Source organism: Dipodomys ordii, unplaced genomic scaffold, assembly GCF_000151885.1.
Source record: "Dipodomys ordii isolate 6190 unplaced genomic scaffold, Dord_2.0 Scaffold145, whole genome shotgun sequence".
Classification (NCBI taxonomy): Eukaryota; Metazoa; Chordata; class Mammalia; order Rodentia; family Heteromyidae; genus Dipodomys; species Dipodomys ordii.
In genome coordinates this window covers 1,213,439-1,224,138 of record NW_012267361.1, presented here as the reverse complement: position 1 = coordinate 1,224,138, position 10,700 = coordinate 1,213,439, and the positions used below count along the sequence as shown (strand labels likewise).

General features: G+C 36.4%; 1 pseudogene; it reads left to right on the top strand.

The window, feature by feature from the left end:
* Positions 1 to 8,838: 8,838 nt before the first annotated feature.
* LOC105997411 lies at positions 8,839 to 10,141 on the top strand (annotated as a pseudogene).
* The last annotated feature ends 559 nt before the right edge of the window (positions 10,142 to 10,700 follow it).

The following is a 10,700-nucleotide window of genomic DNA, read 5'->3' as shown; positions in this document are numbered from 1 at the left end:
TTTGGCTTGACTCTTGACTACACTACTCTACACTTCCTTGGGGTGAGCATTTCCAGATTGGCAGCCTGAGTCCAAATAATCATACTCTCTTTCTGGCTGTTTTCAGCAGGAACTACCACCTTAAGCTTGAAAATCTTCTCAAAGTTCCTAGAAATATAATGTTTTCCAATTACAATACTTATATGCACTAAGTATGCCTGAAATCCTTTTTGTAAGCCAAGAATCCATAAGGAGAAAGCATTAGAGTTGTCCTCCCATATTTAATGACAAAATTTTGAGGAAAGCTTATCACCTAATTCTACAAAGACTCTGAGATCTCTCTAAGGAAAGAAAGGAGTATATTTATGCCACATGATTTTTGCAGCTTAGTTGTTTGAAAATATTTTTGAGAGCTCACATTGATAAAAATTTCTTCTTAATTATCTCAGTTAAAAGAGGAAAATGTATGAATGTTTGCCCGGCATATGTTTAAAAGAATCACATCCTTATATCCACTTTTATTCTTTTCAAAAATATTTATAGACACTAGAATTAGAGGGTAGTATGTTTTAAACAGCACCCATAGTTTTTGTAGCTTCCCGAGTTCTTTTAAAATTATATCTTACTTTTATTTTTGGACGCTAGGGATGGATTCCAGAACCTAGAACATGCCAAGTATGTACACTATCTCAGATGGACATCCTATGACGGAGTTGCAGCTTCTCCACCAACAAATTATGTCCTTCAGTGGGTTTGAAACGATTTCAATGTTCATCTTTATGGTTATATTATTTCATCAATGGAAATAAATCTTTGCATTTGAGATAACTTTATTTGTCTAGTAACTCTGGTTACCTGGAAGTTTCTTTCTGGGCTAAACAACTCTCAGAACCTGTACATTCTGCACTACTAATATTTATTCAGAAAATATTTCAATTTTATGATACCATTTTGTTCAAAATGTTGAGTAAGCCAGTCCAGTAACAGTGGCTCATGCCTGTAATCCTAGCTATTCAGGATGCTAATATTTAAGAATCACTGTTCAAAACCAGCCTAGGCAGACGTTTGTGAGCTCCAATTATCATCCAAATGTTGGATGGCATTTCACTTAGCATCATCTTTTATGGTCATATGTACACAACTATTGAGCTATTGTGATCCTCTGGTAGGAAAATCCTAGACATATACTAATTATTACAAATGAGGGTAACCCTATGTTTCTTTGAGTCTGGCTTACTTTACTTAATAGAATTTTTTCCCAGTCTGTCCATATCCTTACAAATGGGGCAATGTCATTCTTTTTGATGGAAGCATAGAATTCCATTGTGTATATATACCACGTTTTCTTGATCCATTCATCTACTGAGGGGAATCTGGGTTGGTTCCATATCTTAAGTATGGTAGATAATACTGCAATGAACTTGGTTGTGCTGGCACCTTTAGTATGTCCCTATTTGAGGTCATTTGGGCAAATGCCCAGAAGTAGGATTGCTGGGTTTTAGGAGAGTTCTATGTTTAGTTTTTTAAAAATCCTCCAAACTGCTTTCCAGAGTGGCTCAACAAGTTTACACTCCCATCAACAGTATAGTAGTGTTCCCTTTTGGCCACATCGCACCAGCATCTGTTGTTGTTAGATTTCTTGATAATGGTCATTGTAATTGGGGTGACGTGGAATCCCAATGTTGTTTTGATTTACATTTTCTTTCTGGCCAGTGATGTTGGGCATTTTTTTCCTGTGTCTATTGGCCATTCTTATTTCTTCTTCAGAGAAGTCTCTCTTTTTAAGTCTAGCTGAAATGAACTCCAAGATATAGAAACAAGAGCTTTTTCTTTGTTGTTATTTTTTAATATACTATGCGTTTATTTCTTTTTCCTTGCATTTCTCATGCTACCCGATGGTTTATTCCTTATTGTCACTGTATTTGATTTTGGTATCCTGTGTATTGTATATAATTTTATCTGAATTAGGGAAGGAAAGGGGAACCACAAAATGGTGACACAAAAGATAAAGGATGAGCTAATGCAATAGCGATACTCACAAGATAACATGTTGGAAATGAACTTTACAACTTGGCAGGACATTGAGGGGGAGGGAAAGTGGGAGAAAAATGAGGGAGGAGATAACAATGTTTGACAAGAAATGTACCCACTACTTTATGTATGTAATTGCAAACCCTCTGTACATCTCCTTGACAATAAAATTAAATTTAAACAAAGCTGGATGTGTAGCTATGGCTCAAGTGGTACTTGAGAAAGAAGTTCAAGTATATCTCCCATGTCCCAGATTTCAAGTCCCAGTTCTGGCACCAAAAACTGTTAAGTAAATGTAGAAAATTTATTGAATGCCAAGTTCTGCCTTTAATTTTAGAGTGACCATCTAATTTCAGAAATCTGTGTACTGTCAGAACAAACTCACATCAGCACCATTAGGTATATTTGAGGACCACATCTAAAATGACTAACCCTGACTCAAACATCTGAAAATATCTCTCACCTGATTTTGTTCTGCTATTTTTGCTTTTGTTTACATTTCAACAGAGTCCATTTCATATCTAAATTCTCACATAATCTTTTCTAGTTACTGTTTTCTTTTTAGAGTTTCAGAAGCATACATACTTAACACTTTTATCTCCTCTTTTTGAAATCCACAATTAGATTTTTCTGCCTTAAAAATTCAGTCTAAGCTGGGTGTGGTAAAGAATTATGATATGCAGCCATGGCACTGTGAAAGAAGAGGCCAAAGGATTTTACACTGAAAGCCAGATTGGGCTACAAAGAGAGACCTTGTCTCAAACACAAAATAGACAAATTTTGTGTAATCTAAAGTTTGACATTGTTGTAACAACTTTCCATACTTTCCAAAACCAATTGGTAGCCTTAGGTTACTAATAATTGTTTTTTTTCTAGATTCATATCTTGAGAGATAATCTATTTTTATGAACTTTTACTACTCAAAATATATTAGCATGTCAACTTATGTGCCTATCTACTACTGCTGGTCTGTCTAACCTATCTACCCATCTCTGTGTATGTGTCTGCTCACATCTGGGACAAGACACATGTGTGTTGTGTTGTGTGATGCTGAATATGTGAGTATGTGGGATGTCATGTGTGTGTGTGTGTGTGTGTGTGTGTGTTTCTACCATCTAAATTGAAAGCATATCAAAGAACAGAGAAGAATCAATGAAGATATAATTTTACAACAATCCTAGATTCATTTCTTTATCCTTCTTCTCTTCCCCCTTCTTCAGTTGTTCTATGTTTAATTAACACACTTATTCCCTTCATTGTCAACTAACTTGGCTTCATAAGAGCAGAAGCCATGTCTATCTTGTTCACTGCTTTACTTCAAAACATCTCACAGAATTGACCATATATATTATACACTCAAAATTTCTGAGTTAATGAGCAAGTGAGTATTTGTTGTTCTTTCAAATATTTAGTCTGTGAAAGTAAGACAACGATAGCTATGATGTATAAATTAAACCTACAACTTATAATGTCTTTGTCTCTCTCACTTTCTTGGAGAAGTAAAACATTTTACTGGGGCTGGGAAGTTGGCTCAGTGGTAGAATGCTTGCCTTGCATACATGAGGCCCTGGGTTCTATTCCTCAGCACTGCATAAGCAGAAAAAGGCCAGAAGTGGTGCTGTAGCTCAAGTGGTAGGGCACTAGCCTTGAACCGAAGCACTGAGGGACAGCACCCAGGCCCAAAGTTCAGCCCCCACAACTGACAAAGAAAAAACAAAACACATTTTACTTTGAAATCCTAAGTGACTGACTGTGTTATGAGTCATCATGTTATGCCAGTGCATCTTAGGGCAAAGAGAACTAATGATTATTTTAAGTTTGTTATTCCTAAAGGACTTCATAGTTAGTCATTTAAATTTTCACAATAGCGTTAGGAAATAGCCATTATTTTCCTACGATCACTAGTATGCAACCAAGATATCAGGTTAACTAAGAGGTTTTTATTTTAATGTTTTTTGTATTTGTGGGTGTGCCAGTCTAGGGGCTTCAATACCAGGGCCTAGGCTATATCTTTTAGCTTTCTTGTTCTATCATTTGAGCCATAGCTGCCCTTCTGCCTTCTGGTAGTTAATTAAAGATAAGTGTTTCAAGGATTTTCCTTCCTGGGCTGACTTTGAACCATAACCCCAAGATTTCAGCCTCTTGAATAGGTAGAGTTGTAGGCATAAGACACCAGTGCCCAGCTAAATTTCTAAGCTTTTATATCAGTAAATATGAATATATAGTTTCAGGGCTCTAAGAGTAGAGTGTACTCAGAAAGCACAGAGATGAAGAGGTGAAATGTGGAGAAATCTAAATAGGTTTCACCCATAGCATCGGATACACACTGGGACTTCCAGGTGAATATACACCTGAAGAAAAGGAGAGCTAGCTTAAACATATGTGTACAATTACCATATGTACCTGACATTTGATTTCTGCACCTCAGTGCTTAGAAACATGTACTCAATTTCCAAATCATTCAATTATTTCTGGGTAAATTCTCCATTCTAAAATGAATTTCATTTATGCACTGAAGAGCTGGAAAAGATAAGAGGAAGAGCAAATAGTTTCATCAATATCACAGAACTTAGACCTCTAGGTAATTATTCTTGGCTTTCAGAAAGTACATTGGAAAACATGAATAATTTTCAAATGTTGATTTGATTACTGACTTGCTTTCCACATTTAAAACAAAGCAACAAAGAATCAAGGGCCTAAGAAAGGTGCAGATTGAAGAAGACTTCTGAGCTCATAAGAGACTGAATACATTTTTCCTAAGTGATTAATTTAACTATTGTGCATGTCTTAAATAAAATGGCATTAGTGCCATTCATTTTCATCCATTTTTAAAGTTATTATCTTTTCGGAAAGTTACCTACTTTCTTCCTGTACAACATAAAAAGTTATAATGGATACCCTTTGAATGTATATCTAAAAGTACACATTACAATCAAGTATGATTTGTGATGATAAAAAGTATAGCACTTCAGTATTAATTACCTTTCTTTTGTAGATGAACTCAGGAAAATTTTGGAATAAAATGCACCTTATCACAGAATACATTACAATTATTTGTGTAGTAAAGAATGATTTATATTAATGTTATTTCTCTACTAAATAATCATATTGGTCTGTGTTCTATTTTTAATGCAAATTCTATAATCTACATTTTCTTCCTCATTATTCCATGTTATAGTATTTTACAACAGAGAAGTATTTGTAGGGTGTAAAGTATGCCTACTGCATTCTGAGACTTTTAAATATTTCCTATTGTTTCAGATGACAATTATGTTCATATATTCCACAATTCTGATTTGTGAACTCTGCTATCTTACAGTATTTTATATTGTGTCATAAAATGTGGAGTGGTACAAAAATAAAACTAAACAGGAGAGTTACCCACTTAAAATTGGAAGCTACAATTTTATGAACAATTTGCATTAACACGAAGCTTGCAAAGAAATGTAGGGCAGGACAATGCACAAAAAATATGTGTAAGAACTATGATAGAAGTTGATAATGAATTATGTAATGATAATGCATTACACACTAGACAAGTTTGGACAAAGCATCATCACAGTGTTCTGAAGCATGGCTCAGCATTTTTTTGTCATCCAAAAGCCATCATTTTAGAGTGTACTCTCTTTACTGCCTTTTCTTCTTAAAAAAAAATCTTATCAAAGTACTGAAAGCATAGAGTACCATGATGAGAATACTGAGCTGCTATATCATGATTCATAACAGTACTCAAATTTGGTAGTGAAGTTGGGAACTAAACTCATTCGAAACACTCATTCCTTGGTTGCACTGATGTACCACCAGGATTCTTATTTCCAAGATGGCTACAGATTCAAAACGACAGTATAAAACAGATTTCAAAGGCCAAGGTAGCAAGCCTAGCATTCTGACAGTTTTCTCTCTGTGTGCCCCAGTTATATCACCAATCCGTGGAAAAGACAAATTTAATCAGAAATTGTTTTGACTGAAATGTCAGGGCACTAATTGGATGACCTGCATAATTTAGGGACAATTATTGTTGAATATAGGGAAGTCCAAGCACATTATAGATTACCTTTATTTAGAAATTACCCATCATTCTCCTGTAGTATATGTTCATGGTATGTAGATATAAGGCCCTTGGAAAGCAGTTATGATACTGTGAGTTGAGAAAGGTGGTGTTTCCATTATGTGCTTGTGAATTTATAAGAGGGGCAAGGGGGGGGAAGGGAGGGAGAGAGAGGGAGGAGAAGGAGAGGGAGGAGAAGGAGGGAGGGAGAACATACATGTGTCCTCAGGCAGCTGCATTCTCCAAGTAAGACCATTGGTTTTCCAGAGTCTTCCCAGAAATGCATATGAAGTTTCCTAAATACCCTGTGGCTGAAGATCTGGTTTATGTACATGTAGAAGGCTCCACAATGTTATCATATGACAAAATCGTTAAAAGGTAGTAAAGGATATGATTTAGCTGGGCATGGTGGCTTACACCTATAATCCTAGCTACTCAAGAGGGCGCGATCTTCAGCTTGTGATTTGAAGCCCGCTCAGGAAAGAATATCCTTAAGACTTTTTTTTTCAATTAACCATCAGAAAACAGGAAGTGGCTCTGTGCCTCAAAGTGGTAGAGCACTAGCCTTGAGCAAAAAAGCTCAGGGATAGCTTCCAGACCCTGAGTTCAAGCTCTAGACTGACAAAGAAAAAGAAAGAAAGAAAGAAAGAAAGATAATTTACAGAGGGGTTACAGTTATATAAATCAGATAAAGAGTATGTTTCTTTTTGAATAATGTCTTTTTGAATAAAGCCTTCCCTGGCTTCCTTACAGTTTATCCCTACCAAGCCTACTCACATATTGTATAGTTCATTTTCTATGTAATATCTAGTGAGTATCACTGCTACATCTGTTTACCCTTTGTCTCACAAAAAAAGACAGATAAATATAAAAACAAGACAAAAGAAAAAGAAATCAAGATAAAAGGAAAAAATACATCTTATTTCCATTTCCTGGAATTAATTCCAATAAATATATTTTATATGATCAGATGTGCATAGCTATTGCATTGTGATATTCTCCTAAGACTAGCCTCCTTTTATCTCACTGTGTTTGAATGCCTTGAGATTCATGTATATGTGTTTTGTTTTACCATCCAGTGTTTTACTGATAGATTCATATGTACATACTAGTTACCACAAATAAGGTAAACCAGGCAAACCTTGTTTCTTTGGATTTGACTTATTTTGCTTAACACAATTTTTTCCAAGTATTTCCATTTCCTTATGAATGGTTGAGAGATGATAGATGAGTAGAATTCCATTGTGTATTTATACCACATTTTTTGATCCATTCATCCACTGAGGGGCATCTGGGTTGATTCCATGTCTCTGTTATGGTAAACAAAGCTGCAATGAACATGGTTGTGCCGGTAGCTTTAGTTTGGCCTTGTTTGTGTTCTATTTGATAAAGGCTTAGGAGTAGAATTGCTGGGTCATAGGGAAGCTCTATGTTCAGTTTTTTGAGGAACCTTTATACTGCCTCCTAGACTGGTTGAAAAGTTTACATTCCTGCCAACAATTTTTCTAATACTGAGATGCCAGGATAGCAGCTTTGAAATAGGTTTACTTAGAATTTAGGTATGTAATTACCATTCTAACGAAATATTTCCTTTTAATTCTCTTCACTATATCTCCTTAAAGAAGGGTATTCCTAGCAGCTCACAAAAAATCTCAAATTCAGCAAGGTTACAATTACAAGTTGTAAATAGTAGCAATCAGAGAAATACTACAAAAGAAATATTCAGAAGTCTAAGAATTAATAAAAGTTCTCAAAACCAAATGATATCATTGTCAATAAATACCAAATAAAGGTCTGGCAGTAACAGTTGTGAAATGGTAAACGTTATATACAGTCAAGAATGTTGAGCATTTATCATTTTTTACTTGATATTTTTCATCTCCTCTAAGCTTATCTGCCAATGCTTTCTTTTTTGGGGGGTCCAGTCATGGGTCCTGAACTCTGGGCCTGGGTGCTGTCCCTCAGCTCTTCAGCTCAAGGCTAGCGCTCTACCACTCAAGCCACAGTGCCACTTCTGGCTTTTGTTTTTTTGCTTATGTGGTACTGAGGAATCGAACCTAGGGCTTCAGGCATGCAAGGCAAGTGCTCTACCACTGAGCCACCTTCCCAGACCCTGCTAATGCTTTGCTACCTGAGATACCATTATCTAGAATTTGATTTTCAAGTAAACCATCTCTGTATTTCTCACCTTAGCCACTATATCTCCAGGAGTCTTTGCTCACTGTGAACATTAATTCAGGAGATTTGATTAATGACATTTAATGGGCTCAAACTGATGCCTTTTCTATTTCCTTGGGACATGTTAAATAACTTTCATTTCTATAAATAAATATTAAAAAATATAGTTTGTAAGATCCTCACACACCTTAGAAAACAGATCAAGACTATTGATGACACCATGGAGAGAGATAAAAATACCTAACTGTACATGTGCTGAACATGTGACTGAATACTGATGGTTGTTTCTTCTTCTCAACTTGTAAGCTTTGAAAATGTTATGTGGAATTATATTTTCTCTGACATAAATTTTGTAACTGGTAAATTAATTTAAGCAATAAATTCTGTTCCAGTGAAACAAACAGCAGAAGCTAAGAAAATATTGCACATGCTAAATTATTCTGTTTTCTTTTTCTTTCTGTTGGTTTCCACCACATTTCCTCCCATCCACACACAAGTGAATTCACATATGACCACAGAAGATGTAGATACTTGCTTTTTCCACATCTGGTTTGCCGTGAGAACACAAGTACCATGAAAACTACCCCTAAGCCAAGGCCAAAATGGAAAAGGGAAAGATCGATATTAACATTGTCATAATTGGACAAGTCGATTCCAGCAAGTCTACCCTTACTGGACATCTGATCTACAAATAAGGTGGCATCTACAAGAAAACCATTGATAACTCCGAGGAGGCTGCGGCGATGGGAAAGGGCTCCTTCAAGTATTCCTGGATCTTATAAACTGAAGGTTGAAAGTGAGCATGGTATCAACATTGACATTTCACTGTGGAAATTTGACATCAGCAAGTATTGTGACTATAACCGATGCCCCAGGACACTTTATCAAGAACATGAATTCAGGAACATCACAGGCTGACTGTGCTGTCTTTATTGTTGCTGCTGGTATTGGTGAATTTGAAGCCGGTATCTCCAAGAATAGGCAGGCTCATGAGCATACTCTTCTGGCTTACACACTGGGTGTGAAACAGCTCGTTATTGGTGTTAACAAGATGGATTCCACTAAGCCACCCTAATGCTAGAAGAGACAGGAGAAAATCCTTAAAGAAGTCTGCACCTACATTAAGAATTTGGCTACAAACATGACATAGTAGCATTTGTGCCAATTTCTGGCTGGAATGGTGACAACATGCTAGAAACAAGTGGCAATATGCCTTGGTTCAAGAGATGGAAAGTCACCCATAAAGATGGTAGTGCCAGTGGAACCACCTTGCTTGAGGCTTTGGGTTGTATTTTGCCATCAACTTTGTGCCAGCCCCTTGAGTATGTGTACAAAATTGATGCTATTAAAGCCGTCCCTGTCGGCCAAGTGGAGACTGGTGTTCTCAAACCTGATTTGTTGGTCACCTTTGCTCCTATCAATATCACAATTGAAGTGATGACTGTTGAAATGTATCAACAAGCTTTGAGTGCAGTTCTTCCTGGAGATAATGTGGGATTAAACATCAAGAACATGTCAAAGATGTTCGCCATAGCAACATTGCTGGTGACAGCAAGAATGATCCACCCATGGAAGTAGCTGGCTTCACTGCTCAGATGATCATCCTGAACCATCCCAAATCAGTGTTGGTTATGCCCCTGTGTTGGATTTGTCACACAGCTCACATTGCTTGTGAATTTACTTAGCTGAAAGAGAAGATTGATGGCAATTCTGTTAAGAAGATGGAAGATAGCCCTAAATTCCTGAAGTCTGGTGATGCTTCCACCAGACTTCTAGGCAAGTCCATTTGTGTCGAGATCTTCTCTGGGTTGTTTGGCTATTCTTGATATGAGGCACACAGTTGCTGTGTCTGCTGGAGCTGGCAAGGTCATCAAGTCTGCTCAGAAAGCTCAGAAGGCTAAATGAATATTTATTACCCCTAACACCATCCACTTCAGTCTTAGCCAGTGGTGGATAAACAGTCTCAGAACTGTTTATCACAATTGAGCATTTAAGTTTAATAGTAAAAGACTGGTTAATGATAACAATGCATCATAAACCTTCAGAAGGAAGGGAAAATGTTTTGTGGACTTTTTTGGGGTGTGTGGCAGTTTTAAGTTATTAGTTTTTAAAAATCAGTTCTATTTAATAGAAATAACATGACCAAAAATCTGTCACAGAATTTTGAGACCCATTAAAAAAGTTTAATGAGAAAAAAAATGTGGTATTCACCACTGGAACACATACTGAATTCAGCACTATGGATATAAAAGTTATTAAGACTAACTACATATTTTCATTGTCAAATAATGATAGGGAATTACTCTGTAGCTAAACCAGGGTAGTCTCCTATCAAGTGCTTCTCTTCCTTCCAACTTCTTATAAAAACAAGCAGATAACATGCACTTCTGCACTCTCCTTGAAAAGTGTTCTATTTTCAAGAATCAGTTGTGGGGGAAATGGGTTCCTATCAAAGCTCATACAG